At 44.1% G+C, this 21,181-nt stretch overlaps 2 protein-coding genes, 2 long non-coding RNA genes and 1 pseudogene across 6 annotated transcripts in view; 3 read left to right on the forward strand and 2 right to left on the reverse strand.

Moving 5' to 3' along the window:
• Window positions 1-21,181, forward strand: part of Speer4cl1 (spermatogenesis associated glutamate (E)-rich protein 4C like 1) — a 204,568-nt gene that overhangs the window by 55,062 nt on the left and 128,325 nt on the right. The gene's annotated exons all lie outside the window — the stretch shown is intronic.
• The window catches only part of LOC134483277 (uncharacterized), a 211,961-nt gene that overhangs the window by 15,633 nt on the left and 175,147 nt on the right, over window positions 1-21,181 (reverse strand). The window lies entirely within an intron of this gene.
• Window positions 6,216-7,895, forward strand: LOC134483460 (zinc finger CCCH-type antiviral protein 1-like; annotated as a pseudogene).
• LOC134483280 (uncharacterized) lies at window positions 8,564-19,371 on the forward strand. The gene is made up of 2 exons (XR_010060103.1): window positions 8,564-8,937; window positions 14,365-19,371. It is a non-coding gene; the product is annotated as an uncharacterized LOC134483280 (long non-coding RNA).
• On the reverse strand, window positions 13,517-14,853 carry LOC134483279 (uncharacterized). Its single transcript, XR_010060102.1, has 3 exons — window positions 14,740-14,853; window positions 13,912-14,017; window positions 13,517-13,794 (listed from the first exon to the last, which is right to left on the reverse strand). It is a non-coding gene; the product is annotated as an uncharacterized LOC134483279 (long non-coding RNA).

Raw genomic sequence — 21,181 nt, forward strand, 5'->3', positions numbered from 1 at the left:
CATGGGTGCCACTTAAATCAGTCCTCTTCTACACAGTTCCCTAGAACCATAGACCCTGTATATACTTTGGCTGGCAGTTTATTCCCTAGGAGCTGGGGGATTGGTGACAGAGGGTCTGGTTAGATATTAAAGACCAATAGTTGCTGCTTTCTCTTCTTTTTCTGGTTATGGGTGAAATGGTGATTGTGTGCTTCATTTTTTGAAATTATTGAGAGATGATTTATTTCTTGGGTTTTTTTGGGTATAGTTTAGCTCATTGTCTTGGAGTTTCCCTACTACAATCCTCTGTTGTGCTTTCTTAGAGAAAAATATTGTTTAAATTTGGTTTTGTCATGAAATATTTTGGTTTCTCCATTTATGGTGATTGAGAATTATGCTGGGTATAGGATCCTTGGTCCGCATTACATCTGCCCAAGATTTTCTGGCTTTTGGAGTCTCTGTTGAGAAGTCTGGTGTAATTCAGATAGGTCTGAACTTATTTGTTACTGGTTATTTATACCTTACCCCTTCTAATGATCTTTCTTTTATCTGTGCATTCAGTGTTTTAATTATTATGTTAATGGAGGAATTGTTTCTGGTATGATTAAATTGGCATTCTGTAGGCTTGTTGTACCTTCATGGCCTTTTCTTCCTTTACCTTATGGATGTTTTCTGCTATGATTTACTGAATATGCTTACTGGACCTGTGAACAGGAAATCTAAATTCTCTTCTATTCTATTATCCTTAGGTTTGGACTTTTAATTCTGTCCTGAAATTCATGGATGTTTTGTATTCAATAAACCATACATGGTTATCTGAGATGGGTATTTTGTGATTTGTGGGGTGATCTCCTTGACCCCAACTCTTACATTTAGTACCACGTTTTATAATGAAACAAGGTCAAGAATGGTGACCTCTTGCCATAAACTATATGAAAAAGGCAGGTGAATTAATGTGTGTCAAGTATCAGTAGATTCCTGGGTGGTTTTTGCTCCGGGTTGGCCATATGCAACAGTTTCAAAAGCCCAAGTTTGATGTTCCTTGGGATTCCCAAGATGATGCACTCAGACCTGACAGACAACATCCAGAATCCTCCTCAAAGAAATTGATTTATAAAATGGAGGGAACGTTACTAAGTCATGTTACAAAATATTTGATCACACTGTGATCTCCAAGAATGTATTATTTACTGAAAAAGTAGTGTGTGGTATAGCAGGGCCATGGCACAGACATTTAAAGCAAGAGTTGTTTATTCATGTAAACATGGACTTAATTACGGTATGGCTCACCTACCACACACATTTATGGCAAAGGTAAAAAGTGCACTTAGGTCCAGCAGATCAAGACACAACGTGAAAGGAAATCTAGATAACTAAACCAATGGAAAGTTTTTGAGTTAAAGGATTTTTAAGAAAGTGTTCAGAGGGAACAGGACTGCTCTTCTTCTGGGAGGTCAGTGAATCAGGAAAGACAGTTGGGAGCTTTACTTGACTTCAGCATCTGACTCCTGAAACTTCATTGGTAAAATTAATGTCTGGAATTTTGGATTGTAAAACAACAGGTTGGCCCTGCAGCTTTGGGCAAGGCCCATGGACAAAGAGATCGCACCTGATGGGAACAATCTTAAAAGCCATCTGATTCTGGTAAGTCACCTGAGAGGTCCTCAAGGAGAGAGGAATGAATGGGTAGCACCATAACAGAAGGCTTTAGGATCTCGTACTGTGCTACTCTAGATGCCTTGGAAATAGAAGCAGAAAATGTAAAGCTGAATGACTTCACAGGAATTAGCTCATTTCTGATTATGATTTTTTCATATTGGTATTTTATATTTATTCTTTTTTTTAAAATTTAAATCAAGAGCCTTAGGTTGTAAGGTGAGGCGGTCTTAGAATCAGAAAATGCTTAGAACACTTGTATGGCGCCCCACAACTAACACTATCTGGCTAGAAATTCTACTTTTAATCTCGTCATCATCGACAGCTTCCATTTAACCAGCAGGGTCCATGCCAGGCAGACACTGAGCAGGTTGTATGTTCTGTTAATCTCCACAACAACCCAATTCAGCAGAAACACGTCCATTTTACAGGTGAAGAAACCACAGCTCAAAGCAAATGAGTATCAGGGTCCCCTCAGTCTCACTGGCTGTCACTTAGACCCACATCCTTCTCTGTAAAGGGAAGCCATGGGCCTGATGTGGCTGTGCAAGCTGACTCTGCTGAGATGATCAATGCTATTCTTGACCCTGGAAGAATTTAAGACAAGGTGACCCACAGACTCCTGGGATAGATTCTGCCTCTGGGTTCTAGGGTGGGACACAGTATCCCTTGTCGTGGGTCTCTACTCAGCTGAGGAGTCTGCTCCCATGTGTCAGCTTCTATGGCAGTGGTTCTCAACAGTCCTACTGCTGCAACCCTTTAATACAGCTCTTCATACTGTGATGATCCCCTCCATAAAATTATTTCATTGCTACTTCATAAATAATATTGCTACTCTTATGAGTCATAATGTACAAGGTATCTGATATGCAATCTCTGTGAATCAGTTGCCACACACAGGTTGAGAAATATTGCTCTATAAACTTTTTTTTTTTTTTAATGAAAGGCTTTCACCTCAGAAGTACCTGGAGCAGTTGTAAGAGCCCTGAAATACTGACAAGTTTTGGCAGGCCCAAGACTGCTTGCCTTAATGACAACAGAGATTCCTGGCTAAAGGCACAATCTGAAATCACTGTCCCCAGGTCATTTCTTGCCTAAGTTTTCCCTCATTACAATGTCTGTCTGCTTGGACATGTCTGTCCAGGAAGCCTGTCCATGTAGTCTCTGATACAGACAGAATGCTAAAGGCAAGAATGCTTTCCCTCTGTTGGCCCACAGTCATTTCTATAGAAGTAAGTTCAAATCCCCTGTGGATAAATGTGTGTCTCTCACATGGTGTGTGAGACTTGAAATGTCAACCGTTTGAGTTGACAAAAAACAAATTTCACTTCAGATTTACAGCTGACTAAAAATTATTTTTGGGAGAATGCAGAAGGTGGCCAGGCCTGCAGAGTCAGATCTCCTCCCTGCCTGGGATGATCCCACCCTCAGTAGACTTCAGCTTCACCTATAAGGTGTAATCAGAAAAATCTGGCCTTAAGATTCTGAAGTCCACAATATGCACAACCCCTAAAGTTGGTAAACGGCCTATATGGGGGTTTTCTCCAGTTTAAACTATTCTGGCTTCTTTTCTCTCTTGTGCTGCAATCTGTTCTCTCAGGTCTGTTGGTCCTGGAAGGACCTGGGTTCAAGTCAAGGCCTCGTGGGTGGGGAGGAAGATGTTCTGTTGTGTGAATGAGTATGGATTAAGAATGTAGCCCCACCAACAGATTGGGAAAAGATCTTTACCAATTCTACAACCGATAGAGGGCTTATATCCAAAATATACACAGAACTCAAGAAGTTAGACCGCAGGGAGTAAAATAACCCTATTAAAAAATGGAGTTCAGAGGCAAACAAAGAATTCACAGCTGAGGAATGCCGAATGGCTGAGAAACACCGAAAGAAATGTTCAACATCTTTAGTCATAAGGGAAATGCAAATCAAAACAACCCTGAGATTTCACCTCACACCAGTGAGAATGGCTAAGATCAAAAACTCAGGTGACAGCAGATGCTGGCGAGGATTCGGAGAAAGAGGAACACTCCTCCATTGTTGGTGGGATTGCAGACTGGTACAACCATTCTGGAAATCAGTGTGGAGGTTTCTCAGAAAATTGGACATTGAACTACCTGAGGACCGAGCTATACCTCTCTTGGTCATATACCCAAAAGATGCTCCAACATATAACAAAGACACATGCTCCACTATGTTCATAGCAGCCTTATTTATAATAGCCAGAAGCTGGAAAGAACCCAACAGAGGAATGGATACAGAAAATGTGGTACATCTACACAATGGAATATTACTCAGCTATCAAAAACAATGATTTTATGAAATTCATAGGCAAACGGTTGGAACTGGAAAATATCATCCAGAGTGAGGTAACCCAATCACAGAAAAACACACATGGTATGCACTCATTGATAAGTGGATATTAGCCAAAATGCTTGAATTACCCTAGATGCACAGAACACATGAAAATCAAGAAGGATGACCAAAAAGTGAATGCTTCACTCCTTCTTTAAAAGGGGAACAAGAATACCCTTGGCAGGGAAGAGAGAGGCAAAGATTAAAACAGAGACTGAAGGAACACCCACTCAGAGCCTGCCTCACATGTGGCGCATACATATACAGCCATCCAATTAGACAAGATGGATGAAGCAAAGAAGTGCAGGCCGACAGGAATCGGATGTAGATCGCTCCTGAGAGACACAGCCAGAATACAGCAAATACAGAGGCGAATGCCAGCAGCAAACCACTGAATTGAGAACAGGACCCCCGTTGAAGGAATCAGAGAGAAAGAACTGGAAGAGCTTGAAGGGGCTCGAGACCCCATATGAACAACAATGCCAAGCAACCAGAGCTTCCAGGGACTAAGCCACTACCCAAAGACTGTACATGGACTGACCCTGGACTCTGACCTCATAGGTAGCAATGAATATCCTAGTAAGAGCACCAGTGGAAGGGGAAGCCCTTGGTCCTGCCAAGACTGAACCCCCAGTGAACGTGATTATTGGGGGGAGGGTGGTAATGGAGGGAAGATGGGGAGGGGAACAGCCATATAGAAGAGGGGGGGTTAGGAGGATGTTGGCCCGGAAACCGGGAAAGAGAATACAATCAAAATGTAAATAAGAAATACTCAAGTTAATAAAGAAAAAAAAAAAAAGAATGTAGCCCCACTCTGACTGGCCAACTAAGCTCCAGAAAATCTTCCCCAATCACAAAACTGGGCCATGTGGGAGCCTAAACTGTTTAAAGGGGAGAGCTGAGTGCTTTCTCCTGGAAGAAATACTTGGGGGTTGACTGTCACTTGTGAACCTTCTGTGTTAAGTCACTTCTCAGAAGGGAAGCTTTCCTCTAACTCTTCCACGGGACCCACCCAGCACTGGGGCCTGAGGATCCTATGGTGTTGCAGCTCTGAGCTGGGAGGGGTAGCTCTCACCCTGGCATGGAGAAGCCTGTTTTCACAGCTGATCTAGATCTGAGGAACAGGGGCTTTTAAAGAAGCATGTGAGAGTATCTCCTGCAGGAGAGCCCAGTCTGCAGGGAAAGTCACACAGGACAGCGAAAAGTGACTTCGCAACAAACACAGGGAATGGGAACCAGGATGGTCAGAGAGTTTGAGAAAGCCTGCATCTCCCTGAAAGACTTCCCACAACCATAAGTCCCACCACTGTCCCCTTCTCACAGGGGAGGCTCAGCAAAGCCTGCCACCTGCTGGGATCCCCACAAACTAAAACCGGAGTGGAGAACTGAGGAAAGCACTTTGGTGGAGGGGGAGACACAAGTCTCCAGGGCCAGGTCAGCCTTCTGTCCCTTTGGTTCTCCTCACTTCACAGAGGTGCCTATTGAAAGGTGAGGCAAGCCGGGATCTCAACAGTCTTTGGCCAAAGAAGTGAGAGCCCACAGGGCAGAGCAAGGCAAAGCAGAGCCAGGCAGAGCAAAGTGAAGCCCTGCCAGTCAGCAAATAGGCCTTGTGCATGTGGGACTGGTGGCAGCAGTGCTTGCCCTTGCTCTCCTGGTGGCGCAGAACACCTGCCTGGATGTGGGGAAACTCACAGTGGCTTGTCCTCCAGCTGCAACTGCCAGTGCTTGGGGAGGGGGAAGTTGAAGATGTTCCCATGATCCTCCGATTTCCGGCCCATTTTGTCCATGTTCAAGGCTGTGGTCAGCCCCGCCAGAAGCCCCGAGGACAGGGAGAGCAAGCACAACTGGCCAGCAACCACCATGGGCATCTGCGGTGGGACCCAGGCCAAGTAGCCACAGAGGCGCACCAGGCAGCCAGGTACCAGCCCCAAGCCTGTGCATACTGAGGCCAATGACACTCCACTAGTCCCTCCCACCATGCACATCCCACCCCTGGCAGGCAAGATCTCTCTGTCCAGGGCTTCCCCCAGACCTCCAACTACCAACAGCTCAATGAGCCCTTACTTAATTCTTGTTAACCATAATGGCTTGTCATAAAAGGTCATTGGGAAAGTCAATGATGAGATGAAAGCCTTAAAAGAAAACTAGAGAGACTTACGGAAATGAAGAAGAAAGCTCTCTTCCCAGTAGGAGCCTGGCAGTTCCAAGCTCAGGGCACCTCATGTCCAGTCTTGAACCCAGCATGCATTGTTGTGGAGAACCTGCCTGCTTAAGGACCTGGCTTCCCACTCATTCTCCTGAGATGATGACTTTAATTCTTTTAATTTTTACTGGTTATTTTCTTCATTTCCATTTCATGTGTTATCCCCTTTACAGTTTCCTTTCTCCATGAAGCAGAGTCCAGCTCACAAGCCTGAGCAGCTGCAGCCATAGTGCACCATGGGGGATCCTGGGGCAGACTGTTTCATCACCAAGATCCTGTGGACCCACAGGGGCTGCATGACCTTAAAGGAACTGCAGAGTAGGATCAGGCTCCAGAGGCAGAGCTCTATGAGCTGCTGGGCAAGACTGCTTATTCCTATTGGAGACTGGAGATCAGGCAGGGATCACGCTGTAGGTGGCGGCTACTACTGAAGCCTGTGGCTTCAATCTCAAGTGCATCCAGGGACCATGCTACAGATTGCCCAAGCCTCTGCAAGCTCAAACTTCTGGGACAGAGTCATTACGCAAAATCCCAGAGAAACCTCTGCAAATATCCACACAAAGTTTTTAGGAACAGAGCTTCCAGGTTCTGAAGAATCATGAGCTTTCTGGGCTTAACCATGAGGAGCCGGCCTTCTTCCTGGTACAGGGGGATGCTTTTCTCCTGCAAAAGTTACTACAAAGGAGACAGCCACAAACAGATCTGCTTGAAGCCACAGCCATGCAAGAGAGTCCAAGTCTGTGAGCACTTCACCCAGGCCAACTGCCGTTACCTCAACTGTCTCAGGTCTCATGACCTGATGGACAGGAAGGTGCTGACCTCCGTGACTGAGCACGGGCTGAGTTCTGATGGGGTCCAGAACATCCAGGACATCTGCAACAACAAACACATTAGGAGGAGACCCACTGGCATGAGAGCTCCCCATGAACATCATAGCAGCAGGGCACACAGAGACAGAAGCAAAAGCAGAGACTGATTCCTTCCAAACAGCCTAGGATTTCTCTCCCATGTCTCATTTTGGCATCTGGTTCACCTTGTCCAGATGTCACCAGCTGTAAGGATTCCCTGGAGGGCGTGTCTACAGCTGTCACTCAGGAGGTCAAGAACCTGGGGACCCAGGACTCTGCACAGCTTTCCTTGGTCTCATCTAAGGCTGCTGGTGTCTGAGGACCCAGTCACATGAGAGCAAGCCAGGGGTTTTCTGACAATGGAGATCTGGATGCTTCTTTTCTAGGAATCCTACTGGTTCTTTGTAAGCTCCTGCCTCCTCTGCTGGCTTTCTTCTTGCTGCAACAAAAAGAGATGAATCCATGTCCATGAGAACAGGCGTGCCTTCTGGACACCGCATGGAGGTCAAGGGAAAGAATGAGGCTCCAGACATCGATTACATCCCATTTTAAATGGTTCTATTGATGGGGTGACAATGGAAGAAGCCACAGACTCAGGAATTCTAGGTAAAGGAGAAACTCAGGGAAGGAGTTTGGCAACGTTCCTTCTCTTTCAATTCAGTGGAATAATTGAAGCACTATTGTTATTGGGTCTTCATTAAAAGTCTGGCAGAAAGGATGCATTAAAGCCATGTGGCCCTGATTATTATTATTTTTAATTTTTGGAGTGGCAGCCTTTAATGACTGTATCTATTTTCTTATGGGAATTATTCATTACCTTCCCAGATCTGTATTTAACTTGGTATTTGTTATCTGTTAGAAAAATCACCAGTATCAAATAGATTTTTAACTTTTCTGTAGTAAAGACCTCTGAAGTAAGCCCTAATGATTGTTGAATTCACTCAGTGTCCTTTGTTATATCCCCCTTTTCATTTCTGATTTGGTACTTTAGATATAGGCTCTGTGGTTTCTCTGTCTTGTGGATCTTCTCAAAAAAAAAAAAAAAAGCCAGCTCTTGCTTTGCTTGGCTCTTTGTATCATTCTCTTTGTTTGTAATTGATTGATTTTAGTTCTGAGTTTATTTCCTGCCATCAAATCCTACCAGACTCTCTATGGGATGAGGCTTTGCCTCACCTTGGTAACAGCAGCATGTGATACATGAAGCTTTTGCTGCTCTCTGTAGTGGGGATGACGTCACAATTTCACTGAAAACCATGCACAGCCTCGTTTTAGACTGTATTAAAGTAGCCCACGATTTCAGTGCTCCCTGCAAGGTGCCATGAGACAGTAGTAACATGAGTCTGCCTGCACCTCGACAGTTTTCACTAGGGACTTCTGAGTGATTTTATGAAAATTTATAGTGAGTTCATGGATGAACATGCACAAACACAAACGCACACACACACTGACATGGTGCACATTCTTTCCACACAAAGAAGAAAGTGAGTATTAATGAAAACACACCAATAAAGGAATGGATGGACGGGGTTGTGGGGAAGCTGGGGCTTAGAGTTATTTAAAGGCCCTGTGCAGGCTCTCCTTCTGTTGGAGGCTAAACTTCAAGTGCAATGGGGTTCTTTATTTTCTTTCTGTATAGCACACAGAGCTAGGGTGGAAACTAGGTTTTGAGCATATTTGGAAAGTACTAGAACACTGAATTAATTCCTAGGGCTGGAACCCTATTAATGTTCTACAGAATTACAGGGCAGGCTGGATGAAGACTCTCAGCTGACAATGTGGACATCTCAAGACAGGCACTGGACAATGGCTGACAGACTTATATGAAGACTGGAAATGTTTTGCTTTCTCAGAGGAAAAGAAGGCCCCTCCGACTACACTGTACTCTAAGGACAGTTTATTCAGGTAAGGGATGACATGAACTATTGTCTCATGTCACAGATGTCAGCACAAAATATCCTAGGTATTGTATGCCAATGGTAGCATTAATAGAACAAATCACACAGTGTTGTGAAGATATAGAATATGACTATATGTAGCAAGAACCAGGCCTCTTCTAGTTTCTAAGATCATACCTGAGAACCTCAAATATAGTAATAATGTGATAATGTGGTATAAGTCTAGTTACAACTAGTTTCTATTGTGACACAGATGACTCTTTTTGTGTCATGTTCAGCTTATAATGAATGACTAGACCTAAGCATGAGAATAACCAAATACTACATTGCTTCTCTAGCTGCTGAGCTTTTAAAAGCCCTGGTGTGACAGCAAGCTTTTGTGGACATCTGGATTATTCCTTCTGTACTTTAACTCTCTAAGTCAACCCCACTCTGAGTAAGTCAGTTCCATTCCATAAGTTGGAAATCAGTCAACTGGAAAAAAAATACTTTCTCAATACAAACACAGATTGGCCATGGAAAAAGGGCAGCTTGAACTGTCCCACCTAGGTCCTGGGCTTGCACAGGCCTGCTCTCCAAAAGAAACGTGTGTTCACAGCTGCAGGCTGCATTCACTATGGATGCTCTTGAGGTTCCTCCCTAAACTGCTTAGATTAAGATAATTTTGTTGCCATCTATCAAAAGAATTCATTATGCCAAACTGGCCTTTCTTCTGAACCTTCTGTTCTGTGGGCAGGGCAAAATCTCCAGCAACCCTCACAGCAATGTGGGCTGCCAATCTGGGACTCAGAATTACACCAGTGCAAACCAAGAACAGGGCAACTGGAAGAGACCTCATTGGGTTGTAGGAACCTTCTGTTCTGAGTCACTTCTCAGAAGGGGCACTTTGCTCTAACTCCTCCATGAGACCCAACCAGTACTGGGGCTGGAGGATCCTTAGGTGTGGCAGCTCTGAGCTGGGAGGGGGAGCTGGCACACTGACAGGGAGAAGCCTGTTTTCACAACTGATCTGGATCTGAGGAGCAGGTGCTTTTAAAGAAGCATGTGAGAGTACCTCCTGCAGGAGAGCTCACTCTGCAGGGAAAGTCACACAGGACAGCGAAAAGTGGCTTCCCAACTTCCACAGGTCCTGTGACCCCAGGGAGGGCACCAGATGGTCCAAGAGTTTGAGAAAAGCCTGCATTTGCCTGAAAGACTTCCCTCAACCATAAGTCCCACCACTGTCCCAGACTCACACCTGAGGATCAGCAAAGCCTGCCACCTGCTGGGGTCCCCACAAACTGAACCCAGAATGGAGAACTGCGGGAAAGCACTTCGGGGGAGGGGGGAGACACAAGTCTCTGGGGCCAGGCCTGGGGTCTGTCCCTTAGGCTCTCCTCACCTCTGTTAGCCTCCTAGTGCAGAGCGCTGCAAGCCGGGATCTCAAAAGTCTTGGGCTGAAGAAGTGGGAGAAGGTAGCAGCAGTGGCGGTGGGGTGGACAGGGGAGTTGAAGACGGAATGGTAGCAACTTAAGCAGCGGCGGTGAGGGCGGAGGCCGGGGGGGGGGGGGGCGAAGGAGAGGACGGTGTGGGGGGGTCGGGGCGGGGGCAGGGTAGGGGCGAGGGCAGGCTGGGGGCGGGGGTTGGGACGGGTCTGAGTCGAGGGCGGTGGTGGGACTGGGAGGGGGGATGTGTCCGAGGCAATGTAGACTGGGGTGTGAGGCGGGGGCGTGGGCAGGGGCAAGAGCAGGGGAGGGGGCGGGGGCAGGAGCAGGGGCAAGCAGAGCAAAACCCAGCCCTGTCAGCTGGCGGATATGCTCTGGGGCGGGACAGACTCGCCCTGCAGCTCTATTGATGGGGTGACAATGGAAGAAGCAACAGACTCAGGAATTCTAGGTAAAAAGAGAAACTCAGAGAAGGGGTTTGGCAATGTTCCTTCTCTTTCAAATCAGAGGAATAATTGAAGCACTATTGTTATTAGGTCGTCATTAAACGTCTGGTAGAAAGGCTGCATTAAAGCCTAGTGGCCCTCATATATATTTTTTAATTTTTGTAGTGGCATCGTTTAAATACTATCTATTTTCTTATGAGAATAATCTTATGAGTTAAATCCCACATTTGGATTTAACTTGGTATTTGTTATCTGTGTAGAAAAATTACCAATATCAAATAGATTTTTCACCTTTCTGTAGTAAAGGACTCTGAAGAAGCCCTAATGATTGTTGAATTCACTCACATGTCTATTGCTTCATCCCCCTTTTCATTTCTCATTTGATAATTTAGGTATTGACACTGTGGTGTGTACTTAGTTTCAGAAAGGGGTTGTTTCTCTTATGGATCTCCTCAAAAAACAGCTCTTGCTTCCTATGACTCTTTGTATTATCCTCTTCGTTTGTAATTGAATGATTTTAGTACTAAGTTTATTTCCTGCCATCAAATCCTACCAGACTCTCTGTAGGATAAGGCTTTGCCTCATCTTGGTAACAGCAGCATGTGATAAATGAAGCTTTTGCTGCTCTCTCTAGTGGTGATGACACCACAATCTCTGTGTAAACCATCCACAGCCTGTTTTTAGGCTGTATTATAGTAGACCACCATTTCAGTGTTACCTGCCAGGTGCCGTGGGATACTAGTAACACACGTCTGCATGCACCTCGACAGTTTTCATTACAGTCTTCTAAGTCATTTTATGAAAATTGATAGTGAGTTCATGGATGAACATACACAAACACCTGCACAGAAACACAAACAAACACAAACTCTCTCTCTCTCTCTCTCTCTCTCTCTCTCTCTCTCTCTCACACACACACACACACACACACACACACACACACACACACACACTTTACTGACATAGTACACATTCTTTGCACACCAAAAATAAAGTGAGCAGTAATGAAAAGACACCAATAATGGAGTCGATGGAGGGAGTTATGCAGAAGCTGGGACTTAGAGTTACTTAAAGGCCCTATGCAGGCTCTCCTTTTGTTGGAGGAGAAATTTCAAGTGCAATGTGGTTCTTTATTTTCTTTCTCTAAAGCACACAGGCTATGGTGGAATGTAGGGCTTTGAGCATGTTTGGAAAGTACAATCACACTGAATTAAATCCTAGGGCTGGAACCCTATTAATCTTCTACAAAATTACAGAGCAGGCTGGATGAATACTCCCAGGAGACAATGTGGACATCTCAAGACAGGCACTGGACAATGGCTGAAGACTTGTCTGAAGACTTGAAATATTTTGAAAATTCAGAGAGAAAAAAAAGGCCCCTCTGACTACACCGTACTCTAAGGACAGTTTATGCAGGTTAGGATGGCATGAACTATTGTCTCATGTCACAGATGTCAGCACAAAGTATCCAAGGTATTGTATGCCAATGGTAGCATCAGCAGAACAAAGCACTCAGTGTCATGAAGACATAAATTATGAGTTTGTGTAGCAAGACCCAGGCCTCTTCCAGGTTCCTAGATAGTAACTGAGAACCTCAAATACGGTGGTGATGTGATAGTGTGGGGGTGAATCTAGTTACAACTAGCTTCTATTGTGACACAGATGACTCTTTTTGTGTCATGGTCAGCTTATAACGAATGACTAGACCCAAGCATGAGAATAACCAAATACTACATTGCTTCTCTAGCTGCTGAGCTTTTAAAAGCCCTGGGGTGACAGCAAGCTTTTGTGGACATTCTGGATTGGTCCTTTTGTACTTTAACTCTCTGAGTCACCTCCACTCTCAGTAATTTAGTTCAATTCCATAAATTGGAAATCAGTCACCTGGAAAAAATACATTCTCAATATGATCCCAGATTGGCCATGGAAAAAAGGTAGCTTGAACTGTCCCACCTAGGTTCTGGGCCTGCACAGGCCTGCTCTCCAACAGAAACCTGTGTTCACAGCTGCAGGCTGCATTCACTATGGGTGTCCTTGAGGTTCTTCCCTAAACTGCTTAGATTAAAATAATTTTCTTGCTAACAATCAAAAAACTCATTATGCCAATCTGGCCAACAGGAAGCTAATTTCTATTCTGTATTTTGTCAGATGTGCAGAATACATATGGTCATCATTGAAAATAGGTGAAAGATCTGCTCTAATATGGACACTAAGTGGTGCTGGGGGATGATCCTGACCCACAATGAGCAGTGGGAACACCAGAGCCCTGTAGGGATGGCTGGCAAGCTAACACATTGAGCATGCACAGCTCAGTAAATTTCCTGTGAATACACATCTCCTGAGATCTCTCTATTTAATTGGAGGTGATCCTGTCCACCTAATACAGCACATCATGTGGAATAACAAAAGCCACCTGCAGGAGCTGTGGTGATGACTCACAGGATAGAGCATCTGTTGCTCTCTCAGAAGAACCACATGGACCATAACAATTGTGTAAAGCATGTCAGTGATTACTTCATAAAGTGTGTGTCGGAGAAACAGCCACATTATCCACACAAAAGACACTGTCACACTGGGTACCCCTTGGTGACTTTGAATTCACTTATTAGCCCAGGATCCATGGAACATGCAGAGATCCATCTGTAGCTGTCAGTTATAAGTCCACAGGAGGGGACAGAACCCTTGAGTAAGAATGATGGTCTTAAGAGTCAAGAGATAGAATTCAATTTTTATTCATAAGGAATTCATTTTTACAACAAAACAGGATTAAAACAAATAAATTAAAAGATTTAAAAATATTTGAAAAGATAAAAACAGTAAGAAGAACTTATAAATATGAAACAACAAAAAGAAAATTTCAATTAAAATCATAACAAAAATATTTCTACACAGCACATTCTTAACGAACATTTAGAAGCACAGATGTATTGCTGTTTCTCCTCTTGCACACATAATGAAAGGAGGTCCCCCAAGTTGTCTCTCAAGTGCTGTTTTCTGAGAAGAAAGTAAGACCTCAATCAGTCAGGCTGGCTTAGTGTTATATAAATTTAGGGTCTCTAAGCAATGACAAATTAACTCTGAGGAAGAATACTCATCCAAAAAATTTGTTACCATTCAGGATGTTTGTCATCAGGGACTCCTGAGAAAGCAACTTATTCTTCAGGAAGCTCTCTTACTGGTGTGTGTCCAATTCCAGCTCTCTTGCACTTTCTGAGACCTGGGAGAGGAAGGCAGTTTTTCAGACACTGATTTGGTGGTGAAATGCAAGGCAGCTGTCAGAAGGCCGCCTTCTACCATCTCAGTTCTATTGGACAGTCAACATGGACCTTTTAACTGATATCATTGTTGCTAACTCTTTGGGAAGGGCAAAATCTCCAGAGAGCCTCACAGTAATGTGGGCTGCCAATATGGGACCCAGACTTATACCAGTGCAAACCAAGTACAGGGCAATGGGAAGAGACCTCATTGGGTTGCAGAACAAAAGGAGACGTCCATATGTCACCAAGGTTAAAACCAATGACAAGTTCTAATTTGACATTTGCACTTTGTTCTTATCCCGCAAAGGTGCTTCCTACACAAGAAGTCACATGACCACAGAGTGTCATTTGTCAAAGAACCAAGAACTTGTTCAAAACTCTACAGAGCATCTAATCTATCACGTGGATATGCAATAATGAGGTATGTTATTAATCTGTCACCATTTCTTTACTGCAGCTTCAAAAAGAGCAGACAAATATACTTGCAAAATAATTCAGTTTCTGAAAAGTGGTTGGCTTCCCAGAATACTTGTGCATAGGCAGAGCAATGAACAATTCCATTACATGAGGTGGTTGGGTGGTTGTGAGTGTAAATTAGAAAGGTGGTAGGAGAGAGCAAAGATGTATCAAATTGGCAAACTTTATCAGATATTTTTAAGCTAACACAGCTGCTCAACCCTACCAGATGATGCTGGGTCTGGACGTTGCTGGTCTTTATCTTTCTTGTTGAAGTCAACCAAATATTTCTGGTTCAGTGCACAATCAAGATGTACCTCCTTGCTCTCCTGCTTCAGTGGGACCAACTTCTTCCTGCATGTGTTCTCCATCAGGAGCTGGCTGAACAGGTTTCTGGAAATACAGTCTGCATAGTAAGATCATGCTGCCCCTTTCTCCCATTCCCACTCCCGAGTGCCACTAACTCCACCAGGACCCAGATACCCATGAAGACTTAATAGAATTCATTTCGATACATATAAGGCGGCTGCACAAACCACAAAGAGTAAATTCCGGGAAGAATAAATTATTTGTTTGGCCTGAGCACCAATTAGTGTCCACATCTCTCAAAAAGAACATGGATTTACAACTAACCATGAAAGCCCAATGCATGGGGGCAACATCAATTAGTAGTGGGCCAACACCCTCAAAGGAGGTCAGTAGAACCAAGAGAAGGTCATGCTAACCATGTGGTCCACACACTGAGTATTGTAAAACCTGGTATGACACCATAGGTCCAGGTCAGCCTAATAACCTTCTGCTGACTTCAATCAGTGCTGTTCTATCTAGAGCCTTCTGAAGATGCCTAGACAATCCTGGGATGAGTAACAGTCTTTTATGGAACTGAAAACTGAGTCCTAATGACCCTGGCACACTGATGTGTAAACAGCACAAGAGATAGAACCAGAGCTGAAGACCGTCCAATCCAGAACAAAGAAAGTCAGAAATGGCCATTCCACAGGTGATAGCCTTTCTGACCAGGACTTACCTAGAGAAGGTAATCTCCTTCTTCAGCTTATGGTTGTTCTCATGGATCTCAGTGTTCTCCATCTCTAAGTTGGGCAGAATTGACATGACCGCCTCCTCCATTCTCTCCAGGTCTTCATAATATGGATTTGGCCTGAAGTGTGGCCTGGCCCCAAATGATAGAATCCAATGAACATCAGCATTTAGGAATATATGAGCTCAGGGTGGGTCCTGTACTACCCCAGTCCTGGAAGGACACCTTCTGAATTCTACATATTGGATCTTCTTCAGCTTCAGAAACCTGTTTTTCTGTGTCCAGGACACCAGAATCTCAGCATCCAGATGGAGGGTTCCCTGGCTCCCTTTGTTCAATCAAGAGGAAATCTGCAGTCAAGCCAGTTAAGCTATCAAGAGCCTAGGCCACACCTCTCCATGCTCCCCCACCCAACACACCCAGAAACCGGTGATTTCTTTTTTCCTGTCCCGATAACAGACCATATATCAACCCAAAATTATAATCTGCACAAGGAATACAAATGTACAGACAATCGTGGCCACATAGGCAAAGAACTGTGCTGTTGACAGTGGGGCTCCCAGAACAAAGCATTCACATCACCATGAATGTGTTACAGGTAAATACTCAGGCCAAGACATAGACCCCTAGATTCCAATGTGGAGGGAAATATAAACATATAAATGTTGTACATATGCATTTGGATGTATGCACATACAGACTCACAGACTGAGAAATACCCACAAAAAAAAAAAAAAGAAATGTAAAAACAGAGTCAGAGAAAGAGAAAGAGAAATATGGAAACAGAGAGTATTGTGAAAACCAGGAGAAATGCATCCACCATTGCTGTCTCAGAGGGCAAGACACACAGACAATAACAAACAGGCCTGAGCCTGAGACCTTCTAGTCAAGCATTGAGATGAACAGTTTGGTACCAGGCCCCTCAGGCTGCTGTGTGGATCTTCCAGCACTCAGTCCCCTGCCTAGCAATTACAGAGACTCACCATAAACTCACTGCAATTACAATCTTGCAAAGCCACCATCTGTCAAGGGCTTTGCAAATGCACACTAGACACTCACTCTCCCTGACTTTATCCCCGAATTCTTCATTCAGACCACAAGTTCTGCTTTTCAATAAATGGAAGCAGATGAGTCCATTTCCATTTCGCTCCTCAGGAAGGGTCAAGGTTCTGAATCTCCTCTATATGGGAGGTGAGGTTTAGCACAGGGTGGTTAGGGAGGCACAGCTTTCTAGAACCCAAAACCTTAATAGGATAAGATGAAGGTGACCTTGCAGACCCAGGAATGAAACAAGAGCATTTGGAGCGATTCATACCTGTTCTTCATGGATCTCTCTGTTAGAAACCTCAGGCGATCTCTCTGGTCATTTCTCTCCTCGGTAATGAGCTGCAGCTCTTTAATCAGCCTCTCCTTTTCCTTCTTGGCCTGATTCTCGCTTAGTTCAGTGCCAGGGGATGATGTTTCTCTCCCAGCGTCTGTAGGTAGAAGAACACAAGTGAACCTGCATGGGGAGAATGCGTAGAGTGTACATAGAACACAGTTAGGCCTAAACAGGAGAACAAGCCTGGAACCCAGTGTCACTGCTAGGCGATTGGTCTATGCTTAAGAGGCCTCCTCAGTGGATCTCAGTTCTCCCACTACTCTATAGAGACCAAGAGATGTAAGCATCCAGGTGTTCCCTATTCCGGACATCAGGTGCTTACATGGACCACGGAGATGGCTTCTCCAGGATCATCATCAGCTGAACAGGGTACAGCTTGGTTTCAGGACCCTCACCCCTGTGGGTTTGAACTCAGATGAAAAATTCACCATCCACAAGACTTGAGTGATTGGAGACACTCAGATGCCCTATCCTGATACTCTAGGCCAACAACTTTGGATTAAAAACACATTTCCATGGAGGACATGGTCAACAGACTTATCAGTTCCCCTATTTGAAATACCAAATGCCCGAGAAGTTCCAATAGGTTACAGGCTGAATCTTGGTCCACATGTTCCAAATACTTTTGGTATTTTAGAATCATGGATTTAAAACGCATTTCCAGGGAGGATATGTTCAACAGACTTATCAGTGTCCCTATGTGAAATACCAAATGCCCCAGAAGTGTGAATAGGTTACAGGCTGAATCTTGGTCTACACGTTCCAAATAGTTTTGGTATTGAAAAAAAATTTTTGTAACATACAACCTCTAATATATAAAGCAAACTATGACCCTGCCAGTTAGAAGAAATCAGAGAAGGTCTAAGAACATAAGGTTATTGCCTGGAGCACAATCTCTCCCTGTTACTACTGTCAGATACCCACTGTATTTAAAGAAGCAATGAGAGTGAAATACATTGCTGCCCTGTCTAAACTCAGAAAAGGTGGACCCTCCATGAATACTGATGGTGTTATTATATCAATGTAACAGAACAAATGAACTGAAAAGTAAAGACCAGAAGTTCACAGTATAATAGCATTGGCATTACCATATCCTCCCAGTGGGGATGGGGAAACTAAAGTTCTGAAATCCTTAACTTTAAGGAATTGTGATATTCATGGAAATTCAATTCCTTTTCAGATGCTCCAGTTGTTGTGGCCCATTGCTAGAAAGGTCAGCTTAAGCCTGCAGCCCCCCGGTAGGAAGCTCAAAATACACTGCCCAGAACTGACTCAACATTCCCCAGAAGTGCTGTCTTTGTCCATCATTACTTTGAGACGAAAGGCTAGACTCCTTCACTCTAGTCTCTCCAGAATCGACGTTCCCCCTCCCAAAACGCTTCCTAAGACGGGAAAACATGTCTTAGCTTGAAACCGCCAGACTCAGACTGAGAGAAACTAGGGCACTGGTTGTCACTACAACACTGGTGACATCACAGAGGATGCCAGAACTCTCTAGGAGACAATAGAATGTCCAAGAAGGGACAGCAGATGTCATGGGGTGCAGACTTTGCCTCCCTGCTAATAATCTCCCTGTACTGAGCATAAGCAGAGGGGCCCTTTCCAGGAGACTTTCCTGGGGCAGAGCCACTGAGCATCTCCTGCTTCCAAAGCCAAATTTTCCTCAAGGCTTGATTATAAAAACCTTAGTAATTCCTATGCATCTAAATGAATGTTTCCTTCCATATCTTGCCCCAAAATGTCTCATCCTAACTCAAATTTCCTCATTCACCAATGTTAGCCATTAAAACTTCCGGAGATTTCACACCAGATTGAATATGCAGTCAAAAGCTCTCTTGTCTCATTCTGTACAGGTGCTTTATATCACATCAAGAAATAGTCTGCATGGTAGGTTACAACATGGGCGTGTGTTAGGGGAACACTCATGAAGTCATGTGCTTTGCAATTGACAATTGCCAGAAAATTCCTTAGTTGAAAGAGTTGAAGTCTTTATGGTGCTAGGAACAGTGTGGAGACCAGTTGGCAGAGGAAAGTGCAATATTGGACCCACCAATGAAGGGAACCTCATGCTGCTTGTGGGGTTCTCATCTCTGCGCCAATGTCGCCAAAGGAGCACTGCTGACAGGCCTTCTATCAGAAGCTGAGCTTCTATCAAAAAAATAAAATAGTCAAGAGATATAGGGGGTGCACATAAAGGTGTACGACGAGGCTATACACATCACTACGTGGATAGAGCAAGGACCCAGCACTTGTGCTCTGGGTCATGGGCTTCTCCACAAACACAAAAGCATCTGTCACAGTAAAAAATGGATACTGTATTGAGTGCACACACTAACACTGATTGATCAGATCCATACCCCAGATTTTGGGGGCAGATCCATGGCCCCAAATATCTTCCTCTCAACTTATACAGCAAAAAATAAGAAAGAAAGAAAAAGTCAAAACAAAAAGCTCAAGCTTCTCATATGAGGATTGAAGAAAGTGTGATCTGGTGGTCAGTTCTGATTAGGCCATTTTAGATAGAACAGTGCACAGTGATGCTTAATGTGATGGGTCCTATATAAAGCTTTCTGCAATATTGGGATTTTAACAAGCCTCATCCAGAACATACAGAACAGGAAAGGATGTGATCACCATGTCCTTGCTCTCTATCAGGTTATTTTTCTGTGTCCGTGATTGTCAGGCATAGACAGCAACAATCTGAAATAGCTGGTAGACATAGAACAAAGTGGCTAAAACTATAGTTGTGGGTTACACAAGTCAACTGTCAAAGGCTAATGCTGTCCTCACAGTCCCTGGAGGCCACTCTTGTAAGACTGTCTACTGGAAAGTAGAAGCAGGTTTATCTGAGCTCAAAGTGAACCTCTCCAGGTAGGAAGAGGGCAACATGGGATACTTGAGACCCTGTCTAAACCAGCACAGAAACCCACACTTCCTTCAAAGCATCATCTATGAATTCTTGATTATCTACCATTCTCTCCCTACCAGTCTTTCAGACTGGAATTGTAGAAAAGAACTGGAAATGATCTTCCTATTCTGAAGACCTTGATCTCTCTTTCCTTAGGTGCACATTAAGAACTCATGCAAATGGGTATGACCATCTGAACATCTTAGTATCATCTACTCAGTATATCTAGCCTAATACTGTGCCTATGGCAATCTCAAGCTTCCTTGAGTTTCGCTGACCCAGCAAGAAGTATGAAGTACTGAGGTCAAACCCCAGTGATCCTTTCAAGGGTTTAGAAGAAAGCCATCAGAGAAACTCCACTTCTTTGTCCTTAGATTAAATCAAGCTGATACAATGTGAACCTGGTGGGCTATTTAACCATGCATCTTTCTGCCAACCCCAGCTTTCTGAGTTCAGTCCATGTGAACCTGCATGGGGAGAATGCATAGAGTGTACATAGACCACAGTGAGGCCTAAACAGGACAACAAGCCTGGAATCCAGTGTCACTGCAAGGAGTTTGGTCTTCGCTTAAGAGACCTCCTCAGTGGGTCTCAGTTCTCCCACTACTCTATAGAGACCAAGAGATATAAGCAGCCAGGTGTTCCCTATGCCTTCTGACACACGCAATAAATGCAGTAAATTTTAATTTCTGTTCAATTGTTCAGTAACTTACTTACACTTGCATATTGCTGTGGAAGTGATGGGGTTTCGTGATCAGTACTACATTTAACAATGCATAACCAATCATCCCTCCTAGAATGACTGTATATAGAGAAAGAAAATTCATTAGAATGGTTTATAGGCTGTGGTACAGCTAATTCAACAAGGAATGGAAGGTCTAAAACACAGTAGTTGCACCTGTTGAAGCCAATCCCCCTAGCATAGCTGTAGCCATTTTGTTCCATGCCTGCCAGATAGTTCATATTCTTGCTGTAATATGTCTGCCTGTCATGGTTGTCTGAAAATAATTTAACTCAGAGCAGGGTCAGGAATGATCACATAACTTGTGTATGTTTTTTTTATTGGTTATTTTGTTTATTTGCATTTCAAATGTTAACCCCCTTTCCAGTTTCCCCTACAATAACCCTGCATTCCACCCCCTTCCCCAGCCTCCTCGAGGGTGCTCCCCCACCCACCGATTCCCGAACCACTGGAAGGAAGTTCTTTATGTTGTGAGGTTTCTTAATCTCAAATTTCATAATTATAAGCTTCATGTAGAACCAATAAAATTAAAGGTCAATATGAGGGCTGCAGAGATGGCTCCATGGTTAAGAGCACTGACTGCTCTTCCAGAGGTCCT

This window comes from Rattus norvegicus, chromosome 19 (genome assembly GCF_036323735.1).
Source record: "Rattus norvegicus strain BN/NHsdMcwi chromosome 19, GRCr8, whole genome shotgun sequence".
Classification (NCBI taxonomy): Eukaryota; Metazoa; Chordata; class Mammalia; order Rodentia; family Muridae; genus Rattus; species Rattus norvegicus.